Genomic DNA, 24,804 nt, shown 5'->3' on the forward strand with positions numbered 1-24,804 from the left:
GGTCCATCTTAAATGAATCTATGTTTTCGAAGGACTTAGGGCAAAAGGACGACATGGTTGGTTAAATTGATAAAAGGTCCTTTCTTCTGTTTATGGAAAACCTTAAATGATTCTTCGTTATAGGTCCATCTTAACTGTGTTTCGTTTGGTCCAAATATGTGCGGTGGAAAGAAAACATGGCTCGTTAAACTGATAAATGGTCTTTCTTGTGTTTATAGAATACCTCAAATGATTCTTCGTTAAAGGTCCATCTTAAATGAATCTATGTTTTCGAACGACTTACGGCAAAAAGAAAACATGGATGGTTAGACTGATAAATGGTCTTTCTTGTGTTTATAGAATAACTCAAATGATTCTCCGTTAAAGGTCCATCTTAACTGTGTTGTGTTTGGTCGAAATATGTGCTGTGGAAAGAAAACATGGTCGACTAAACTGATAAATGGTCGTTTCTTGTGTTTATAGAATACCTCAAATGATTCTTCGTTAAAGGTCCAACTTAGCTGTGTTGCGTTTGGTCGAAATATGTGCGGTGGAAAGAAAACATGGATGGTTAGACTGATAAATGGTCTTTCTTGTGTTTATAGAATACCTAAAATGATTCTTCGTTAAAGGTCCATCTTAAATGAATCTATGTTTTCGAAGGACTTAGGGCAAAAGGACGACATGGTTGGTTAAATTGATAAAAGGTCCTTTCTTCTGTTTATGGAAATCCTTAAATGATTCTTCGTTATAGGTCCATCTTAACTGTGTTTCGTTTGGTCCAAATATGTGCGGTGGAAAGAAAACATGGCTCGTTAAACTGATAAATGGTCTTTCTTGTGTTTATAGAATACCTCAAATGATTCTTCGTTAAAGGTCCAACTTAGCTGTGTTGCGTTTGGTCGAAATATGTGCGGTGGAAAGAAAACATGGATGGTTAGACTGATAAATGGTCTTTCTTGTGTTTATAGAATAACTCAAATGATTCTCCGTTAAAGGTCCATCTTAGCTGTCTTGCGTTTGGTCGAAATATGTGCGGTGGATAGAAAACATGGCAGATTAAACTGATAAATGGTCTTTCTCGTGTTTATAGAATACCTTAAATGATTTTTCATTAAAGGTCCATCTTAACTGTGTTGCGTTTTGTCCAAATAACTGCGGTGGAAAGAAAACATGGCTGCTTAGACTGATAAATAGTCCTTTCTCGTGTTTATAGAATACCTCAAATGATTCTTCGTTAAAGGTCCATCTTAACTGTAATGCTGTAAACTAAACTTTTTCTGGTGATCTTTTGTGCGGCTTCCTCGTTAGGAATATAAACAGCTTGTTTACCAATCTAAGATATTCTTGGCTATCTAGACAAGACTCTAATCGTATATGACTATGTTAAAGAGCATGAAGAGCTGGTTTAATCTATGTTGTTCTAGAGAGGGCTTATCTTGGTATTTTTCTTAATCTCTTTCGCTGTTGCTTTCTATTGGCCGTTGATTTATTTTGTCAGTGTTACAGATGGCTATCTTTCTTTCTCATCGTTTTCTCCTTTGAATGGTTGATTCTTATTGAATTCTGACTATTGCTTGAAAGTTTACGATGGACTTGTTGTTGTAACAAAATTATCTTGCTGTAAACTCTTGGTTTTGACATTTTAACAACTAAACAGATAAATGGTCATTTCTTGTATTTTTAAAAAGCCTGAAATGATTCTTTGTTGAAGATCCATCTTTAATGAGTTTCGTATGGTCGAATTACTCACGGCAAAAAGAAAACATGGTTGGTCAAACTGATAAATGGTTCGTTCTTGTGTTTATGGAAAACCTAAAATGATTCTTCGTTAAAGGTCCATCTTAAATGAATCTTTGTTTTCGAACGACTTACAGCAAAAAGAAAACATGGTCGGCTGAACTGATAAATGGTCCTTTCTCGTGTTTATGGAAAACCTTAAATTATTCTTCATTAAAGGTCCATCTTAACTGTGTTTCGTTTGGTCCAAATATGTGCGGTGGAAAGAAAACATGGCTCGTTTAACTGATAAATGGTCTTTCCTGTGTTTATAGAATACCTCAAATGATTCTTCATTAAAGGTCCATCTTAACTGTGTTGCGTTTGGTCGAAATATGTGCGGTGGAAAGAAAACTTGGCTGATTAAACTGATAAATGGTCTTTCCTGTGTTTATAGAATAACTCAAACGATTCTTCGTTAAAGATCCATCTTAACTGTGTTGCGTTTGGTCGAAATATGTGCGGTGGAAAGAAAACATGGCTGGTTAAACTGATAAATGGTCTTTCTTGTGTTTATAGAATACCTAAAATGATTCTTCGTTAAAGGTCCATCTTAAATGAATCTATGTTTTCGAACGACTTAGGGCAAAAGGACGACATGGTTGGTTAAATTTATAAAAGGTCCTTTCTTCTGTTTATGGAAAACCTTAAACGATTCTTCGTTATAGGTCCATCTTAACTGTGTTTCGTTTGGTCCAAATATGTGCGGTGGAAAGAAAACATGGCTGATTAAACTGATAAATGGTCTTTCTTGTGTTTATAGAATAACTCAAACGATTCTTCGTTAAAGATCCATCTTAACTGTGTTGCGTTTGGTCGAAATATGTGCGGTGTAAAGAAAACATGGCTGGTTAAACTGATAAATGGTCTTTCTTGTGTTTATAGAATACCTAAAATAATTCTTCGTTAAAGGTCGATCTTAAATGAATCTATGTTTTCGAAGGACTTAGGGCAAAAGGACGACATGGTTGGTTAAATTGATAAAAGGTCCTTTCTTCTGTTTATGGAAAAGCTTAAATGATTCTTCGTTATAGGTCCATCTTAACTGTGTTTCGTTTGGTCCAAATATGTGCGGTGGAAAGAAAACATGGCTCGTTAAACTGATAAATGGTCTTTCTTGTGTTTATAGAATACCTCAAATGATTCTTCGTTAAAGGTCCATCTTAAATGAATCTATGTTTTCGAACGACTTACGGCAAAAAGAAAACATGGATGGTAAGACTGATAAATGGTCTTTCTTGTGTTTATGGAATAACTCAAATGATTCTCCGTTAAAGGTCCATCTTAACTGTGTTGCGTTTGGTCGAAATATGTGCGGTGGAAAGAAATCATGGATGGTTAGACTGATAAATGGTCTTTCTTGTGTTTATAGAATAACTCAAATGATTCTCCGTTAAAGGTCCATCTTAGCTGTTTTGCGTTTGGTCGAAATATGTGCGGTGGATAGAAAACATGGCTGATTAAACTGATAAATGGTCTTTCTCGTGTTTATAGAATACCTTAAATGATTTTTCGTTAAAGATCCATCTTAACTGTGTTGCGTTTGCTCCAAATATGTGCGGTGGAAAGAAAACATGGCTGCTTAGACTGATAAATAGTCCTTTCTCGTGTTTATAGAATACCTCAAATGATTCTTCGTTAAAGGTCCATCTTAACTGTAATGCTGTAAACTAAACTTTTTCTGGTGATCTTTTGTGCGGCTTCCTCGTTAGGAATATAAACAGCTTGTTTACCAATCTAAGATATTCTTGGCTATCTAGACAAGACTCTAATCGTATATGACTATGTTAAAGAGCATGAAGAGCTGGTTTAATCTATGTTGTTCTAGAGAGGGCTTATCTTGGTATTGTACTTAATCTCATTCGCTGTTGCTTTCTATTGTCCGTTGATTTATTTTGTCAGAGTTTTACAGATGGCTATCTTTGTTTCTCATCGTTTTCTCCTTTGAATGGTTGATTCTTATTGAATTCTGACTATTGCTTGAAAGTTTACGATGGACTTGTTGTTGTAACAAATTTATCTTGCTGTCATCTCTTGGTTTTGACATTTTAACAGCTAAACTGATAAATGGTTAATTCTTGTATTTTTAAAAAGCCTGAAATGATTCTTTGTTGAAAGTCCATCTTTAATGAGTTGCGTATGATGGAACTACTCACGACAAAAAGAAAACATGGTTGGTCAAACTGATAAATGGTCCTTTCTTGTGTTTATTGAAAACTTTAAATGATCCTTTGCTAAAGTTCCATCTCAAAGGAGTTGCGTTGGCCGTAATATGTGCGGTGAAAAGAAAATATGACTGTTGAAATTGATGAATGTTCCTTTCTTGTCTTTATATAAAAGCTTTTAATGATTGTTCCTTTGAGTTCCATCGTAAATATATTGCGTTTGGTAGGACTACTGGAAAACATCGAATGATTCTTCGTTAAAGGTCCGTCTTAACTGTGTTGCGTTTTGTCCAAATAACTGCGGTGGAAAGAAAACATGGCTGCTTAGACTGATAAATGGTCCTTCTTGTGTTTATAGAATACCTTAAATGATTTTTCGTTAAAGGTCCATCTTAACTGTGTTGCGTTTGGTCTAAATATGTGCGGTGGAAAGAAAACATGGCTGGTTAAACTGATAAATGGTCTTTCTTGTGTTTATAGAATACCTAAAATGATTCTTCGTTAAAGGTCCATCTTAAATGAATCTTTGTTGTCGAACGACTAACGGCAAGAAGAAAACATGGCTGGTTAAACTGATAAATGGTCCTTTTTGTGTTTATAGAATACCTAAAATCCTTTTTCGTTAAAGGTACATCTTAACTGTGTTGCGTTTGGTCGAAATATGTTCGGTGTAAAGAAAACATGGATGGTTAAACTGATAAATGGTCTTTCTTGTGTTTATAGAATACCTCAAATGATTCTTTGTTAAAGGTCCATCTTTAATGAATCTTTGTTGTCGAACGACTTACGGCAAAAAGAAAACATGGATGGTAAGACTGATAAATGGTCTTTCTTGTGTTTATGGAATAACTCAAATGATTCTCCGTTAAAGGTCCATCTTAACTGTGTTGCGTTTGGTCGAAATATGTGCGGTGGAAAGAAAACATGGATGGTTAGACTGATAAATGGTCTTTCTTGTGTTTATAGAATAACTCAAATGATTCTCCGTTAAAGGTCCATCTTAGCTGTTTTGCGTTTGGTCGAAATATGTGCGGTGGATAGAAAACATGGCTGATTAAACTGATAAATGGTCTTTCTCGTGTTTATAGAATACCTTAAATGATTTTTCGTTAAAGATCCATCTTAACTGTGTTGCGTTTTGTCCAAATAACTGCGGTGGAAAGAAAACATGGCTGCTTAGACTGATAAATAGTCCTTTCTCGTGTTTATAGAATACCTCAAATGATTCTTCGTTAAAGGTCCATCTTAACTGTAATGCTGTAAACTAAACTTTTTCTGGTGATCTTTTGTGCGGCTTCCTCGTTAGGAATATAAACAGCTTGTTTACCAATCTAAGATATTCTTGGCTATCTAGACAAGACTCTAATCGTATATGACTATGTTAAAGAGCATGAAGAGCTGGTTTAATCTATGTTGTTCTAGAGAGGGCTTATCTTGGTATTGTACTTAATCTCATTCGCTGTTGCTTTCTATTGTCCGTTGATTTATTTTGTCAGAGTTTTACAGATGGCTATCTTTGTTTCTCATCGTTTTCTCCTTTGAATGGTTGATTCTTATTGAATTCTGACTATTGCTTGAAAGTTTACGATGGACTTGTTGTTGTAACAAATTTATCTTGCTGTCATCTCTTGGTTTTGACATTTTAACAGCTAAACTGATAAATGGTTAATTCTTGTATTTTTAAAAAGCCTGAAATGATTCTTTGTTGAAAGTCCATCTTTAATGAGTTGCGTATGATGGAACTACTCACGACAAAAAGAAAACATGGTTGGTCAAACTGATAAATGGTCCTTTCTTGTGTTTATTGAAAACTTTAAATGATCCTTTGCTAAAGTTCCATCTCAAAGGAGTTGCGTTGGCCGTAATATGTGCGGTGAAAAGAAAATATGACTGTTGAAATTGATGAATGTTCCTTTCTTGTCTTTATATAAAAGCTTTTAATGATTGTTCCTTTGAGTTCCATCGTAAATATATTGCGTTTGGTAGGACTACTGGAAAACATCAAATGATTCTTCGTTAAAGGTCCGTCTTAACTGTGTTGCGTTTTGTCCAAATAACTGCGGTGGAAAGAAAACATGGCTGCTTAGACTGATAAATGGTCCTTCTTGTGTTTATAGAATACCTTAAATGATTTTTCGTTAAAGGTCCATCTTAACTGTGTTGCGTTTGGTCTAAATATGTGCGGTGGAAAGAAAACATGGCTGGTTAAACTGATAAATGGTCTTTCTTGTGTTTATAGAATACCTAAAATGATTCTTCGTTAAAGGTCCATCTTAAATGAATCTTTGTTGTCGAACGACTAACGGCAAGAAGAAAACATGGCTGGTTAAACTGATAAATGGTCCTTTTTGTGTTTATAGAATACCTAAAATCCTTTTTCGTTAAAGGTACATCTTAACTGTGTTGCGTTTGGTCGAAATATGTTCGGTGTAAAGAAAACATGGATGGTTAAACTGATAAATGGTCTTTCTTGTGTTTATAGAATACCTTAAATGATTCTTTGTTAAAGGTCCATCTTTAATGAATCTTTGTTGTCGAACGACTTACGGCAAAAAGACGACATGGTCGGTTAAATTGATAAATGTTCCTTGCTTGTGCTCAAAGCAAAACATTCAATAATTCTTCGGTAAAGTTCCATCTTGAACGAATTGTGTTTGGTCAATCTACTGACAGTGAAAAGAGTTGCGTTTGGTCGAACCATGTGTGGTGAAAAGAAAATATGGCTGTTGAAACTGACAAATGGTCCTGGCTTCTCTTTATTAAAAGTCATAAATATCTCTTGGTTCAAGGTCCATCTTAAAGGTGCTGTTTTTTGTCAAAATACGCTAATTGAATACAACACCGGGGTTTTCAAACTGTTGAATGCTCTATCCCTGTAGTGAAAAAGGTGAGTTTATACTTTGTTCTTGGTTAAAGAGCCATGTTTGGTCAACATTTGTTTGATGGTGGGAAATAAGGACTATTTCATTTAACTTTTTTTTATTTAAAAATTTGCATAAATTCTTGAAATGTTGATTGGTGAAAAGTTCTTGATAAAGAGGCATTGAATGCTGATAATAGTCAAATTATATATCTGACTATAAATCTGAAAACTATAAATTATTTTTCTATTCAAAGCGGCAGCAATTTTGAAGTTAACTTGATAAAGTAAAAAATTGAAGAAAATATTAGTCTAGCTATAAAATTCTGCATATTCTAGCTATAAAATATAGTACCCATTGACAACATAGTGCAAAAATGTTTTTTATGCGCGCGCATGCTGACGTGATTTACCTGCCCGCGAAAATTGTGTCGTTCTGTCCCGGATGCGATTGATATAAAAATATATGAGAAAACAAACTTTGAATTTTAACCTTACTTCTGCTTTATTTTTATGGAGTCAAATAGATAAATTATCTACTTAAGATACATTTATATCATTAAATTATGGCTTTAAAACCTTATTAATCTCTTCGTGGCCTATGCTTTACTGCCAAACTAAAGTATCCTATGCCTAGGCCTACTATTAGGCAAGAAGGGAAATATGAACAATTTAAAAAGTAAATTTTCAAGCGTTACCCAATTTTCCGCCTCTGAAGGAGACAATATACAAAAAAATTGAACTTTTGACTACAAGTATACAAAAATTCAGGATGCGGCATGGTGGAAATTTTTCACGATCGTTAATTCAAATATCGAACAAAACTTCCCATGTTGACCTTTCAAAATTTCGCTTTTGTTTGGTTTCCTACTCTTATAGAAAAATACCGAAGCGATTTCAAAATCGCGTTAAAAACAGCTACTTACATTCGTGACCAATCTATTTTAATGAAAAACTTCCATGAATATACCGCATATCCCAAAAAGTATGGCGGTTTTAAATCATCATTCAATCGCACCCATAAATTGACAATCCTAAAGTTAGGTATCTTTGCGGTGAAATTATGAACGTGACCCAATTTTCCAAATATGCCAACCAATATAATCTTATTTTTCGGGGCATGAAGATAAATCAATAAAAAAATCAGCGTGCGGCATGGTGCCGTTTTTGAGATAAAATAAATTTGAATTTTGAACTTTTTCTCCGTGGAACTGACAATATTTGAGGCATACTCACATGGTAAAATTTTGTATATAAAATGAGCCGATCAGGCTTTAAGTTCACTCCGCCATGCTCAGGTCTTTTGTGTTTGTGGTGACACAAAACCCTATAACATTGCACCTCCCAGGAGGCCTGGATCGGAATCAAAGTGTCACATGGTCGGTTGGCGGGAAAAATTTTGCGCGTCGCCATTTGGCCGCAGCTTGCAGGCGCAAAAGCTCTTTGCACAGCGGCTGCAAACATTTTTGCTCTATGTTCCCATTGACAACAGTTTTCAAAGAACAATGAATCTAACTTTTTTTAAGAGTTCTTTTTAAGCATTGGCTGCCAAGAGCCTTCAACTCAAGATGTGGTAATGTAACCAACTCAAGTGGTAATCTTTATGGGTATTTTTTTATATATATTATATTACATCAGATTATGATCATTTATGGTTGAAATTCAAACAGAGATCTTTAAATTGCAGAATTCTAACGGAAAGTAAACGCTTTTCATAGTACTTGATAGAATATTTTCCAATGAAACCTGGACAGATATCTTTTAAAGGTGATATTTATTCGTGATCTTAATGTTGCTGTGAAAGTAGAAATATTTCTGTTTAGTAAAATTAGAGCTAGTAGAAAAAATTCAACTTGTTAATCTCCAGATCTAGAAGAACTTTAATTGCAATATTTTTCCACCATGTAAAGCAGATTTGCCAACAGATTTAATTGCTTGAAATAACTTCTTATTCATGCATACCATAGAGCTGGACACCGTGGCGAGTTGACTGGAGACTGCTGCAAAAAGGCGAAATGGCAGTGAGTTATATGAATTTATTGTTATGATTACTTTAACAAGAGGCCAAAAATAAAGAGAATATAAATCAAGTATTTAACATTGTCTTGGGACATGTAAGCAGCTAGTTATCTAGTATTTTACGTTTGTTGTATGTAATTAGTGGCTATCACGTCGGCATAACTAAATCTAGATATTTTCTGACCTTTCTTTGAAAGAAACAAAGAGGAAAGTAGCAAATATTTGAAAAATAATCCAGTATTGTGTGTCATTTTGTGAGAGAGGATTTCTAAACAATGCGAGATGAAATATGAAACAAGCCTCACCATAAATAACCTCTAAACATAAGTTCAAGACACTTTCGGACATATTATTATTAATATTACTAATGAATTTTCCTTTATCTCAATAAATCTCTAAACTTTGTTGTGTCTAGATGGTCGTAATTTATAAAACTGCATTTCAGATTCCTGTTGCTAACGAAGCTAAAGAGCCAACAGCCGATAATTAAATGGAGATAAATGCTGTTTAGCTGAAGAGTCGAAAAAGGTACGTTTCAAAAATTCAAGATTTTATCTTTTGTATCATTATTCTATAACATTTTGAGTGCATGAAAATTTTCGATTAATTTCCTTTGAACGTAGGTACTTTGAGGAATATTCAAAAATAAGATAGACGATCAAACAACGGACATTCAAAATTTAAAAAAAGTCATTTGGTTTAAAGGAGATGAAATGATGATAGAAGAGGTAAAAAATTTCTCTACAACCCCTGAATCGTGGTGATCAAGATACAACAACTTTAACAAAGTAAAAACAAGATACTGCGGATACAAAACATTGAGATATGCAAAACAAACTGAATTTGAGACTCTTTTTTTGTTCAGAACTAACCGTTTAGACATTTCATATTATTTCCAAAATTGTTCTCACATTTGTTTATCCACAACTTAAATGGTATAATAATAATTTGCTAGATCGATATGAAGAAGTATGATTCTTTGGAACTCAGAGACATGACATTCCAATGCCGAAAAAGATATTCAGCAGAATACATCCATTGCAGCATTCCAGGAGAAAACTGCTAAAGGCACAAGGAGTAGGTGAGTTTGTTTCAATTGCAATTTTTTAAACAGTTATTTGAATATATTCATATCGTGTTTATTATGCTCAATATTCCACTCGAGGCCGACGTGTGAAAAAGGCAATAATTCAGAGATTTCAGGTTACAAAAAAGCAGTCTAAAATTATCTGATGGTGAACAGTTGTTCACGTGTACTACATATATTCTTGCAACAGAAGATTGTAAAATAAAGAAAGATAGCAATACAATTTACAAAGAAGAATGGAACTGAAAATATTTACATCAATTTTCTACAGTTGATGTTGGGTATTTAAGTGACTCGCTGTCTAGTTAATTCGGATAAGAAATAGGCTTTTCTTTAAAAAGATCTACATTCAATGATAAGAAAATATGCGAATGAATTCAAAACGCTGGTGTTTCGAGGAGTCTCAGTTTATTGGCTATTTAACAGGGCGCTTGATCTTTTGTGCGGCTTCCTCATGAGGAAAATAAACAGCTTGTTTACCAATCTAAGATATTCCTGGCTATCTAGACAATGCTATGATCGTATATGGTCATGTTAAAGAGCAGCAAGAGCTGTTTGAATCTATGTTGTGTTAGAGAGGGCTTCTCTTGGTATTGTTCTTAATCTCATTCGCTGTTGCTTTCTATTGTCCGTTGATTTATTTTGTCAGTGTTACAGATGGCTATCTTTCTTTCTCATCTTTTTCTCCTTTGAAAGGCTGATTCTTATTGAATTCTGACTATTGCTTGGAAGTTTACGATGGACTTGTTGTTGTAACAAATTTATCTTGCTGTAAACTCTTGGTTTTGACATTTTAACAGCTAAACTGATAAATGATCAATTCTTGTATTTTTAAAAAGCCTGAAATGATTCTTTGTTGAAATTCCATCTTTAATGAGTTTCGTATGGTCGAATTACTCACGGCAAAAAGAAAACATGGTTGGTTAAACTGATAAATTGTTCTTTCTTGTATTTATGGAAAACCTAAAATGATTCTTCGTTGAAGGTCCATCTTAGTTGAATAGTGTTTAATCGAACTACAGTAGAAACCCGCATAAAAGAACCTGTTTTTATAAGAACATTGAGGCTGCAATTTAACCTTCAAATCCCCATAATTAAGAAACTCCAAGAGGCTGAAGATTGGGAGGGTTCTTAAATATATAAAAGATGAAATGGTTTTTAGAGTAAACCAGGTTATGGTATGTTGTATGCTACTTGGGCAGTCTCACAGGACAAATTCATTAGATTGGTTGAAATTTAACATAAAAAAGCTGGTTCAAGTGTGTCCATTAGAATTTTGGCGGTGGAAAACATTGTTAATGTATGCAAGTCCTGTACGTATAAGAGACGTGTTAAGAAACTTTTAGACTGAAATTTAGAATAGCAGCCTGTTAATTAGGAACCTATTCAGGCTGCCTGATAAAAACTTAGGTTGTTTTATGCGCGTTTGTACTGTACTTACGAAGAAAAGAAAAAAATAGCTGCTTCAACTGATAAATGGCTCATTCATAAATTTCTTGTTTAATGTCCACCTTTAATGTGTTGCTTATGATCCAAATACGTGCGGTGGAAGGAAAAAAAGGCTGGTAAAACTAATGAATCGTCCTTCATTGTCCTTAAAGAAAACCTTGAATGATTCTTCGTCAAAGATCGATCTTAACAGTGTTGCGTTTGGTCGAAATATGTGCTGTGGAAAGAAAACATGGATGGTTAAACTGATAAAAGGTCCTTTCTTGTGTTTATGGAAAACCTTAAATGATTCTTCGTTAAAGGTCCATCTTATCTGTGTTTCGTTTGGTCCAAATATGTGCAGTGGAAAGAAAACATGGCTCGTTAAACTCTCAAATGGTCCTTCTTGTGTTTATAGAATACCTCAAATGATTCTTCGTTAAAGGTCCATCTAAACTGTGTTGCGTTTGGTCGAAATATGTGCGGTGGAAAAAAAACATGGCTGCTTAGACTGATGAATGGTCCTTCTTGTAATTATAGAATACCTTAAATGATTCTTCGTTAAAGGTCCATCTTAACTGTGTTGCGTTTGGTCGAAATATGTGCGGTGGAAAAAAAACATGGCTGCTTAGACTGATGAATGGTCCCTCTTGTAATTATAGAATACCTTAAATGATTCTTCGTTAAAGGTCCATCTTAACTGTGTCGCGTTTGGTCTAAAGATGTGCGGTGGAAAAAAAACATGGCTGCTTAGACTGATGAATGGTCCTTCTTGTAATTATAGAATACCTCAAATGATTCTTCGTTAAAGGTCCATCTTAACTGTAATGCTGTAAACTAAACTTTTTCTGGTGATCTTTTGTGCGGCTTGCTCGTTAGGAATATAAACAGCTTGTTTACCAATCTAAGATATTCTTGGCTATCTAGACAAGACTCTAATCGTATATGACTATGTTAAAGACCATGAAGAGCTGGTTTAATCTATGTTGTTCTAGAGAGGGCTTATCTTGGTATTGTACTTAATCTCATTCGCTGTTGCTTTCTATTGTCCGTTGATTTATTTTGTCAGAGTTTTACAGATGGCTATCTTTGTTTCTCATCGTTTTCTCCTTTGAATGGTTGATTCTTATTGAATTCTGACTATTGCTTGAAAGTTTACGATGGACTTGTTGTTGTAACAAAATTATCTTGCTGTAAACTCTTGGTTTTGACATTTTAACAGCTAAACTGATAAATTGTTAATTCTTGTATTTTTAAAAAGCCTGAAATGATTCTTTGTTGAAAGTCCATCTTTAATGAGTTGCGTATGATGGAACTACTCACGACAAAAAGAAAACATGGTTGGTCAAACTGATAAATGGTCTTTCTTGTGTTTCTAGAATACCTCAAATGATTCTTTGTTAAAGGTCCATCTTAACTGTGTTGCGTTTGGTCGAAATATGTGCGGTGGAAAGAAAACATGGATGGTTAGACTGATAAATGGTCTTTCTTGTGTATCTAGAATACCTCAAATGATTCTTTGTTAAAGGTCCATCTTAGCTGTGTTGTGTTTGGTCGACATATGTGCGGTGGAAAGAAAACATGGCTGGTCAGACTGATAAATGGTCTTTCTTGTGTTTCTAGAATACCTCAAATGATTCTTTGTTAAAGGTCCATCTTAGCTGTGTTGTGTTTGGTCGAAATATGTGCGGTGGAAAGAAAACATGGCTGGTTAGACTGATAAATGGTCTTTCTTGTGTTTATAGAATACCTCAAATGATTCTTTGTTAAAGGTCCATCTTAGCTGTGTTGTGTTTGGTCGAAATATGTGCGGTGGAAAGAAAACATGGATGGTTAGACTGATAAATGGTCTTTCTTGTGTTTCTAGAATACCTAAAATGATTCTTCGTTAAAGGTCCATCTTAACTGTGTTTCGTTTGGTCCAAATATGTGCGCTGAAAATGAAAACCTTGTTGGTAAAATTGGTAAAAGGTCCTTTCTCGTGTTTATGGAAAACATTAAATTATTCTTCGTTAAAGGTCCATCTTAACTGTGTTGCGTTTTGTCCAAATAACTGCGGTGGAAAGAAAACATGGCTGGTCAGACTGATAAATGGTCTTTCTTGTGTTTCTAGAATACCTCAAATGATTCTTTGTTAAAGGTCCATCTTAGCTGTGTTGTGTTTGGTCGAAATATGTGCGGTGGAAAGAAAACATGGCTGGTTAGACTGATAAATGGTCTTTCTTGTGTTTATAGAATACCTCAAATGATTCTTTGTTAAAGGTCCATCTTAGCTGTGTTGTGTTTGGTCGAAATATGTGCGGTGGAAAGAAAACATGGATGGTTAGACTGATAAATGGTCTTTCTTGTGTTTCTAGAATACCTAAAATGATTCTTCGTTAAAGGTCCATCTTAACTGTGTTTCGTTTGGTCCAAATATGTGCGCTGAAAATGAAAACCTTGTTGGTAAAATTGGTAAAAGGTCCTTTCTCGTGTTTATGGAAAACATTAAATTATTCTTCGTTAAAGGTCCATCTTAACTGTGTTGCGTTTTGTCCAAATAACTGCGGTGGAAAGAAAACATGGCTGCTTAGACTGATGAATGGTCCTTCTTGTGTTTATAGAATACCTTAAATGATTCTTCGTTAAAGGTCCATCTTAACTGTGTTGCGTTTTGTCCAAATAACTTCGGTGGAAAGAAAACATGGCTGCTTAGACTGATGAATGGTCCTTCTTGTGTTTATAGAATACCTTAAATGATTTTTCGTTAAAGGTCCATCTTAACTGTGTTGCGGTTGGTCGAAATATGTGCGGTGGAAAGAAAACATGGCTGGTTAAACTGATAAATGGTCTTTCTTGTGTTTATAGAATACCTAAAATGATTCTTCGTTAAAGTTCCATCTTAAATGAATCTTTGTTGTCGAACGACTAACGGCAAAAAGAAAACATGGCTGGTTAGACTGATAAATGGTCTTTCTTGTTTTTATAGAATAACTCAAATGATTCTTTGTTAAAGGTCCATCTTAGCTGTCTTGCGTTTGGTCGAAATATGTGCGGTGGAAAGAAAACATGGATGGTTAGACTGATAAATGGTCTTTCTTGTGTTTATAGAATAACTCAAATGATTCTTTGTTAAAGGTCCATCTTAGCTGTCTTGCGTTTGGTCGAAATATGTGCGGTGGAAAGAAAACATGGATGGTTAGACTGATAAATGGTCTTTCTTGTGTTTATAGAATAACTCAACTGATTCTTTGTTAAAGGTCCATCTTAGCTGTGTTGTGTTTGGTCGAAATATGTGCGGTGGAAAGAAAACATGGCTGGTTAGACTGATAAATGGTCTTTCTTGTGTTTCTAGAATACCTCAAATGATTCTTTGTTAAAGGTCTATCTTAACTGTCTTGCGTTTGGTCGAAATATGTGCGGTGGAAAGAAAACATGGATGGTTAGACTGATAAATGGTCTTTCTTGTGTTTCTAGAATACCTCAAATGATTCTTTGTTAAAGGTCCATCTTAACTGTGTTGCGTTTGGTCGAAATATGTGCGGTGGAAAGAAAACATGGATGGTTAGACTGATAAATGGTCTTTCTTGTGTATCTAGAATACCTCAAATGATTCTTTGTTAAAGGTCCATCTTAGCTGTGTTGTGTTTGGTCGACATATGTGCGGTGGAAAGAAAACATGGCTGGTTAGACTGATAAATGGTCTTTCTTGTGTTTCTAGAATACCTCAAATGATTCTTTGTTAAAGGTCCATCTTAACTGTGTTGCGTTTGGTCGAAATATGTGCGGTGGAAAGAAAACATGGATGGTTAGACTGATAAATGGTCTTTCTTGTGTATCTAGAATACCTCAAATGATTCTTTGTTAAAGGTCCATCTTAGCTGTGTTGTGTTTGGTCGACATATGTGCGGTGGAAAGAAAACATGGCTGGTTAGACTGATAAATGGTCTTTCTTGTGTTTCTAGAATACCTCAAATGATTCTTTGTTAAAGGTCCATCTTAGCTGTGTTGTGTTTGGTCGAAATATGTGCGGTGGAAAGAAAACATGGCTGGTTAAACTGATAAATGGTCTTTCTTGTGTTTCTAGAATACCTCAAATGATTCTTTGTTAAAGGTCTATCTTAACTGTGTTGCGTTTGGTCGAAATATGTGCGGTGGAAAGAAAACATGGCTGGTTAGACTGATAAATGGTCTTTCTTGTGTTTCTAGAATACCTCAAATGATTCTTTGTTAAAGGTCCATCTTAACTGTGTTGCGTTTGGTCGAAATATGTGCGGTGGAAAGAAAACATGGATGGTTAGACTGATAAATGGTCTTTCTTGTGTTTCTAGAATACCTCAAATGATTCTTTGTTAAAGGTCCATCTTAGCTGTGTTGTGTTTGGTCGAAATATGTGCGGTGGAAAGAAAACATGGCTGGTTAAACTGATAAATGGTCTTTCTTGTGTTTCTAGAATACCTCAAATGATTCTTTGTTAAAGGTCCATCTTAACTGTGTTGCGTTTGGTCGAAATATGTTCGGTGGAAAGAAAACATAGATGGTTAGACTGATAAATGGTCTTTCTTGTGTATCTAGAATACCTCAAATGATTCTTTGTTAAAGGTCCATCTTAGCTGTGTTGTGTTTGGTCGAAATATGTGCGGTGGAAAGAAAACATGGCTGGTTAGACTGATAAATGGTCTTTCTTGTGTTTCTAGAATACCTCAAATGATTCTTTGTTAAAGGTCCATCTTAACTGTGTTGCGTTTGGTCGAAATATGTGCGGTGGAAAGAAAACATGGATGGTTAGACTGATAAATGGTCTTTCTTGTGTTTCTAGAATACCTAAAATGATTCTTCGTTAAAGGTCCATCTTAACTGTGTTTCGTTTGGTCCAAATATGTGCGCTGAAAATGAAAACCTTGTTGGTAAAATTGGTAAAAGGTCCTTTCTCGTGTTTATGGAAAACATTAAATGATTCTTTGTTAAAGGTCCATCTTAGCTGTGTTGTGTTTGGTCGAAATATGTGCGGTTGAAAGAAAACATGGCTGGTTAAACTGATAAATGGTCTTTCTTGTGTTTCTAGAATACCTCAAATGATTCTTTGTTAAAGGTCCATCTTAACTGTGTTGCGTTTGGTCGAAATATGTGCGGTGGAAAGAAAACATAGATGGTTAGACTGATAAATGGTCTTTCTTGTGTATCTAGAATACCTCAAATGATTCTTTGTTAAAGGTCCATCTTAGCTGTGTTGTGTTTGGTCGAAATATGTGCGGTGGAAAGAAAACATGGCTGGTTAGACTGATAAATGGTCTTTCTTGTGTTTCTAGAATACCTCAAATGATTCTTTGTTAAAGGTCCATCTTAACTGTGTTGCGTTTGGTCGAAATATGTGCGGTGGAAAGAAAACATGGATGGTTAGACTGATAAATGGTCTTTCTTGTGTTTCTAGAATACCTAAAATGATTCTTCGTTAAAGGTCCATCTTAACTGTGTTTCGTTTGGTCCAAATATGTGCGCTGAAAATGAAAACCTTGTTGGTAAAATTGGTAAAAGGTCCTTTCTCGTGTTTATGGAAAACATTAAATGATTCTTTGTTAAAGGTCCATCTTAGCTGTGTTGTGTTTGGTCGAAATATGTGCGGTTGAAAGAAAACATGGCTGGTTAGACTGATAAATGGTCTTTCTTGTGTTTCTAGAATACCTCAAATGATTCTTTGTTAAAGGTCCATCTTAACTGTGTTGCGTTTGGTCGAAATATGTTCGGTGGAAAGAAAACATAGATGGTTAGACTGATAAATGGTCTTTCTTGTGTATCTAGAATACCTCAAATGATTCTTTGTTAAAGGTCCATCTTAGCTGTGTTGTGTTTGGTCGAAATATGTGCGGTGGAAAGAAAACATGGCTGGTTAGACTGATAAATGGTCTTTCTTGTGTTTCTAGAATACCTCAAATGATTCTTTGTTAAAGGTCCATCTTAACTGTCTTGCGTTTGGTCGAAATATGTGCGGTGGAAAGAAAACAGGGATGGTTAGACTGATAAATGGTCTTTCTTGTGTTTCTAGAATACCTCAAATGATTCTTTGTTAAAGGTCCATCTTAACTGTGATGCGTTTGGTCGAAATATGTGCGGTGGAAAGAAAACATGGATGGTTAGACTGATAAATGGTCTTTCTTGTGTTTATAGAATAACTCAAATGATTCTTTGTTAAAGGTCCATCTTAGCTGTGTTGTGTTTGGTCGAAATATGTGCGGTGGAAAGAAAACATGGCTGGTTAGACTGATAAATGGTCTTTCTTGTGTTTCTAGAATACCTCAAATGATTCTTTGTTAAAGGTCCATCTTAACTGTGTTGCGTTTGGTCGAAATATGTGCGGTGGAAAGAAAACATGGATGGTTAGACTGATAAATGGTCTTTCTTGTGTTTCTAGAATACCTAAAATGATTCTTCGTTAAAGGTCCATCTTAACTGTGTTTCGTTTGGTCCAAATATGTGCGCTGAAAATGAAAACCTTGTTGGTAAAATTGGTAAAAGGTCCTTTCTCGTGTTTATGGAAAACATTAAATGATTCTTTGTTAAAGGTCCATCTTAGCTGTGTTGTGTTTGGTCGAAATATGTGCGGTGGAAAGAAAACATGGCTGGTTAAACTGATAAATGGTCTTTCTTGTGTTTCTAGAATACCTCAAATGATTCTTTGTTAAAGGTCCATCTTAACTGTGTTGCGTTTGGTCGAAATATGTGCGGTGGAAAGAAAACATGGCTGGTTAGACTGATAAATGGTCTTTCTTGTGTTTCTAGAATACCTCAAATGATTCTTTGTTAAAGGTCCATCTTAGCTGTGTTGTGTTTGGTCGAAATATGTGCGGTGGAAAGAAAACATGGCTGGTTAGACTGATAAATGGTCTTTCTTGTGTTTAAAGAATACCTCAAATGATTCTTTGTTAAAGGTCCATCTTAACTGTCTTGCGTTTGGTCGAAATATGTGCGGTGGAAAGAAAACAGGGATGGTTAGACTGATAAATGGTCTTTCTTGTGTTTCTAGAATACCTCAAATGATTCTTTGTTAAAGGTCCATCTTAACTGTGATGCGTTTGGTCGAAATATGTGCGGTGGAAAGAAAACATGGATGGTTAGACTGATAAATGGTCTTTCTTGTGTTTCTAGAATACCTCAAATGATTCTCTGTTAAAGGTCCATCTTAGCTGTGTTGTGTTTGGTCGAAATATGTGCGGTGGAAAGAAAACATGGCTGGTTAGACTGATAAATGGTCTTTCTTCTGTTTCTAGAATACCTCAAATGATTCTTTGTTAAAGGTCCATCTTAGCTGTGTTGTGTTTGGTCGAAATATGTGCGGTGGAAAGAAAACATGGCTGGTTAGACTGATAAATGGTCTTTCTTGTGTTTATAGACTAACTCAAATGATTCTTTGTTAAAGGACCATCTTAGCTGTGTAGTGTTTGGTCGAAATATGTGCGGTGGAAAGAAAACATGGATGGTTAAACTGAGAAATGGTCTTTCTTGTGTTTATAGAATAACTCAAATGATTCTTTGTTAAAGGTCCATTTTAGCTGTGTTGTGTTTGGTCGAAATATGTGCGGTGGAAAGAAAACATGGCTGGTTAGACTGATAAATGGTCTTTCTTGTGTTTCTAGAATACCTCAAATGATTCTTTGTTAAAGGTCCATCTTAACTGTGTTGCGTTTGGTCGAAATATGTGCGGTGGAAAGAAAACATGGCTGGTCAGACTGATAAATGGTCTTTCTTGTGTTTCTAGAATACCTCAAATGATTCTTTGTTAAAGGTCCATCTTAGCTGTGTTGTGTTTGGTCGAAATATGTGCGGTGGAAAGAAAACATGGCTGGTTAGACTGATAAATGGTCTTTCTTGTGTTTCTAGAATACCTCAAATGATTCTTTGTTAAAGGTCCATCTTAACTGTGTTGCGTTTGGTCGAAATATGTGCGGTGGAAAGAAAACATGGCTGGTCAGACTGATAAATGGTCTTTCTTGTGTTTCCAGAATACCTCAAATGATTCTTTGTTAAAGGTCCAACTTAACTGTGTTGCGTTTGGTCGAAATATGTGCGGTGGAAAGAAAACATGGATGGTTAGACTGATAAATGGTCTTTCTTGTGTTTCTAGAATACCTCAAATGATTCTTTGTTAAAGGTCCATCTTAGCTGTGTTGTGTTTGGTCGAAATATGTGCGGTGGAAAGAAAACATGGATGGTTAGACTGATAAATGGTCTTTCTTGTGTTTATAGAATACCTCAAATGATTCTTTGTTAAAGATCCATCTTAACTGTCTTGCGTTTGGTCGAAATATGTGCGGTTGAAAGAAAACATGGCTGGTTAGACTGATAAATGGTCTTTCTTGTGTTTATAGACTAACTCAAATGATTCTTTGTTAAAGGTCCATCTTAACTGTGTTGTGTTTGGTCGAAATATGTGCGGTGGAAAGAAAACATGGATGGTTAGACTGATAAATGGTCTTTCTTGTGTTTCTAGAATACCTCAAATGATTCTTTGTTAAAGGTCCATCTTAGCTGTGTTGTGTTTGGTCGAAATATGTGCGGTGGAAAGAAAACATGGCTGGTTAAACTGATAAATGGCCTTTCTTGTGTTTATAGAATACCTAAAATGATTCTTCGTTAAAGTTCCATCTTAAATGAATCTTTGTTGTCGAACGACTAACGGCAAAAAGAAAACATGGATGGTTAGACTGATAAATGGTCTTTCTTGTGTTTCTAGAATACCTCAAATGATTCTTTGTTAAAGGTCCATCTTAACTGTCTTGCGTTTGGTCGAAATATGTGCGGTGGAAAGAAAACATGGCTGGTTAGACTGATAAATGCTCTTTCTTGTGTTTCTAGAATACCTCAAATGATTCTTTGTTAAAGGTCCATCTTAGCTGTGTTGTGTTTGGTCGAAATATGTGCGGTGGAAAGAAAACATGGCTGGTTAGACTGATAAATGGTCTTTCTTGTGTTTCTAGAATACCTCAAATGATTCTTTGTTAAAGGTCCATCTTAGCTGTGTTGTGTTTGGTCGAAATATGTGCGGTGGAAAGAAAACATGGCTGGTTAGACTGATAAATGGTCTTTCTTGTGTTTCTAGAATACCTCAAATGATTCTTTGTTAAAGGTCCATCTTAACTGTCTTGCGTTTGGTCGAAATATGTGCGGTGGAAAGGAAACATGGCTGGTTAGACTGATAAATGATCTTTCTTGTGTTTATAGAATAACTCAAATGATTCTTTGTTAAAGGTCCATCTTAGCTGTGTTGTGTTTGGTCGAAATATGTGCGGTGGAAAGAAAACATGGCTGGTTAGACTGATAAATGGTCTTTCTTGTGTTTCTAGAATACCTCAAATGATTCTTTGTTAAAGGTCCATCTTAACTGTCTTGCGTTTGGTCGAAATATGTGCGGTGGAAAGAAAACATGGCTGGTTAGACTGATAAATGGTCTTTCTTGTGTTTCTAGAATACCTCAAATGATTCTTTGTTAAAGGTCCATCTTAGCTGTGTTGTGTTTGGTCGAAATATGTGCGGTGGAAAGAAAACATGGATGGTTAAACTGATAAATGGTCTTTCTTGTGTTTATAGAATACCTAAAATGATTCTTCGTTAAAGTTCCATCTAAGCTGTGTTGTGTTTGGTCGAAATATGTGCGGTGGAAAGAAAACATGGATGGTTAGACTGATAAATGGTCTTTCTTGTTTTTCCAGAATACCTCAAATGATTCTTTGTTAAAGGTCCATCTTAGCTGTGTTGTGTTTGGTCGAAATATGTGCGGTGGAAAGAAAACATGGCTGGTTAGACTGATAAATGTTCTTTCTTGTGTTTCTAGAATACCTCAAATGATTCTTTGTTAAAGGTCCATCTTAACTGTCTTGTGTTTGGTCGAAATATGTGCGGTGGAAAGAAAACATGGCTGGTTAGACTGATAAATGGTCTTTCTTGTGTTTATAGAATACCTAAAATGATTCTTTGTTAAAGGTCCATCTTAACTGTCTTGTGTTTGGTCGAAATATGTGCGGTGGAAAGAAAACATGGATGGTTAGACTGATAAATGGTCTTTCTTGTGTTTATAGAATACCTCAAATGATTCTTTGTTAAAGGTCCATCTTAACTGTCTTGTGTTTGGTCGAAATATGTGCGGTGGAAAGAAAACATGGATGGTTAGACTGATAAATGGTCTTTCTTGTGTTTATAGAATACCTCAAATGATTTTTTGTTAAAGGTCCATCTTAACTGTCTTGTGTTTGGTCGAAATATGTGCGGTGGAAAGAAAACATGGCTGGTTAGACTGATAAATGGTCTTTCTTGTGTTTATAGAATACCTCAAATGATTCTTTGTTAAAGGTCCATCTTAACTGTCTTGTGTTTGGTCGAAATATGTGCGGTGGAAAGAAAACATGGATGGTTAGACTGATAAATGGTTTTTCTTGTGTTTATAGAATACCTAAAATGATTCTTCGTTAAAGTTCCATCTTAGCTGTGTTGTGTTTGGTCGAAATATGTGCGGTGGAAAGAAAACATGGATGGTTAGACTGATAAATGGTCTTTCTTGTTTTTCCAGAATACCTCAAATGATTCTTTGTTAAAGGTCCATCTTAGCTGTGTTGTGTTTGGTCGAAATATGTGCGGTGGAAAGAAAACATGGCTGGTTAGACTGATAAATGGTCTTTCTTGTGTTTCTAGAATACCTCAAATGATTCTTTGTTAAAGGTCCATCTTAGCTGTGTTGTGTTTGGTCGAAATATGTGCGGTGGAAAGAAAACATGGCTGGTTAGACTGATAAATGGTCTTTCCTGTGTTTAAAGAATACCTCAAATGATTCTTTGTTAAAGGTCCATCTTAACTGTGTTGCGTTTGGTCGAAATATGTGCGGTGGAAAGAAAACATGGCTGGTTAGACTGATAAATGGTCTTTCTTGTGTTTATAGACTAACTCAAATGATTCTTTGTTAAAGTTCCATCTTAGCTGTGTTGTGTTTGGTCGAAATATGTGCGGTGGAAAGAAAACATGGATGGTTAAACTGATAAATGGTCTTTCTTGTTTTTATAGAATAACTCAAATGATTCTTTGTTAAAGGTCCATCTTAGCTGTGTTGTGTTTGGTCGAAATATGTGCGGTGGAAAGAAAACATGGATGGTTAAACTGATAAATGGTCTTTCTTGTGTTTTTAGAATACCTCAAATGATTCTTTGTTAAAGGTCCATCTTAACTGTGTTGCGTTTGGTCGAAATATGTGCGGTGGAAAGAAAACATGGATGGTTAGACTGATAAATGGTCTTTCTTGTGTATCTAGAATACCTCAAATGATTCTTTGTTAAAGGTCCATCTTAGCTGTGTTGTGTTTGGTCGAAATATGTGCGGTGGAAAGAAAACATGGCTGGTTAGACTGATAAATGGTCTTTCTTGTGTTTCTAGAATACCTCAAATGATTCTTTGTTAAAGGTCCATCTTAACTGTCTTGCGTTTGGTCGAAATATGTGCGGTGGAAAGAAAACAGGAATGGTTAGACTGATAAATGGTCTTTCTTGTGTTTCTAGAATACCTAAAATGATTCTTCGTTAAAGTTCCATCTTAGCTGTGTTGTGTTTGGTCGAAATATGTGCGGTGGAAAGAAAACATGGATGGTTAGACTGATAAATGGTCTTTCTTGTTTTTCCAGAATACCTCAAATGATTCTTTGTTAAAGGTCCATCTTAGCTGTGTTGTGTTTGGTCGAAATATGTGCGGTGGAAAGAAAACATGGCTGGTTAGACTGATAAATGGTCTTTCTTGTGTTTCTAGAATACCTCAAATGATTCTTTGTTAAAGGTCCATCTTAGCTTTGTTGTGTTTGGTCGAAATATGTGCGGTGGAAAGAAAACATGGCTGGTTAGACTGATAAATGGTCTTTCCTGTGTTTAAAGAATACCTCAAATGATTCTTTGTTAAAGGTCCATCTTAACTGTGTTGCGTTTGGTCGAAATATGTGCGGTGGAAAGAAAACATGGCTGGTTAGACTGATAAATGGTCTTTCTTGTGTTTATAGACTAACTCAAATGATTCTTTGTTAAAGTTCCATCTTAGCTGTGTTGTGTTTGGTCGAAATATGTGCGGTGGAAAGAAAACATGGATGATTAAACTGATAAATGGTCTTTCTTGTTTTTATAGAATAACTCAAATGATTCTTTGTTAAAGGTCCATCTTAGCTGTGTTGTGTTTGGTCGAAATATGTGCGGCTGAAAGAAAACATGGATGGTTGGACTGATAAATGGTCTTTCTTGTTTTTATAGGATAGCTCAAATGATTCTTTGTTAAAGGTCCATCTTAACTGTCTTGCGTTTGGTCGAAATATGTGCGGTGGAAAGAAAACATGGCTGGTTAGACTGATAAATGGTCTTTCTTGTGTTTATAGAATAACTCAAATGATTGTTTGTTAAAGGTCCATCTTAACTGTGTTGCGTTTGGTCGAAATATGTGCGGTGGAAAGAAAACATGGCTGGTTAGACTGATAAATGGTCTTTCTTGTGTTTATAGACTAACTCAAATGATTCTTTGTTAAAGTTCCATCTTAGCTGTGTTGTGTTTGGTCGAAATATGTGCGGTGGAAAGAAAACATGGATGATTAAACTGATAAATGGTCTTTCTTGTTTTTATAGAATAACTCAAATGATTCTTTGTTAAAGGTCCATCTTAGCTGTGTTGTGTTTGGTCGAAATATGTGCGGCTGAAAGAAAACATGGATGGTTGGACTGATAAATGGTCTTTCTTGTTTTTATAGGATAGCTCAAATGATTCTTTGTTAAAGGTCCATCTTAACTGTCTTGCGTTTGGTCGAAATATGTGCGGTGGAAAGAAAACATGGCTGGTTAGACTGATAAATGGTCTTTCTTGTGTTTATAGAATAACTCAAATGATTGTTTGTTAAAGGTCCATCTTAACTGTCTTGCGTTTGGTCGAAATATGTGCGGTGGAAAGAAAACATGGATGGTTAAACTGATAAATGGTCTTTCTTGTGTTTATAGAATAACTCAAATGATTCTTTGTTAAAGGTCCATCTTAACTGTGTTGCGTTTGGTCGAAATATGTGCGGTGGAAAGAAAACATGACTGGTTAGACTGATAAATGGTCTTTCTTGTGTTTCTAGAATACCTCAATTGATTCTTTGTTAAAGGTCCATCTTAACTGTGTTGCGTTTGGTCGAAATATGTGCGGTGGAAAGAAAACATGGATGGTTAGACTGATAAATGGTCTTTCTTGTGTTTCTAGAATACCTCAAATGATTCTTTGTTAAAGGTCCATCTTAACTGTGATGCGTTTGGTCGAAATATGTGCGGTGGAAAGAAAACATGGATGGTTAGACTGATAAATGGTCTTTCTTGTGTTTCTAGAATACCTCAAATGATTCTTTGTTAAAGGTCCATCTTAGCTGTGTTGTGTTTGGTCGAAATATGTGCGGTGGAAAGAAAACATGGATGGTTAAACTGATAAATGGTCTTTCTTGTTTTTATAGAATAACTCAAATGATTCTTTGT

At 35.3% G+C, this 24,804-nt stretch overlaps 1 long non-coding RNA gene across 34 annotated transcripts in view; it reads left to right on the plus strand.

The window, feature by feature from the left end:
* The window catches only part of LOC135690308 (uncharacterized), a 69,305-nt gene that overhangs the window by 33,052 nt on the left and 11,449 nt on the right, over positions 1 to 24,804 (plus strand). For 25 of the 34 annotated variants that reach the window (XR_016144287.1, XR_016144290.1, XR_016144272.1 and 22 more), the window contains 4 exons: positions 6,713 to 6,810; positions 8,310 to 8,804; positions 9,248 to 9,330; positions 9,758 to 9,883. This is a non-coding gene — a long non-coding RNA (uncharacterized LOC135690308). The remainder of the gene's footprint in view (positions 1 to 6,712; positions 6,811 to 8,309; positions 8,805 to 9,247; positions 9,331 to 9,757; positions 9,884 to 24,804) is intronic. The other 9 variants (XR_016144309.1, XR_016144292.1, XR_016144320.1 and 6 more) reach the window with 9 other exon arrangements.

Source organism: Rhopilema esculentum, chromosome 1 (assembly GCF_057945365.1).
Source record: "Rhopilema esculentum isolate cy_ngs chromosome 1, ASM5794536v1, whole genome shotgun sequence".
Classification (NCBI taxonomy): Eukaryota; Metazoa; Cnidaria; class Scyphozoa; order Rhizostomeae; family Rhizostomatidae; genus Rhopilema; species Rhopilema esculentum.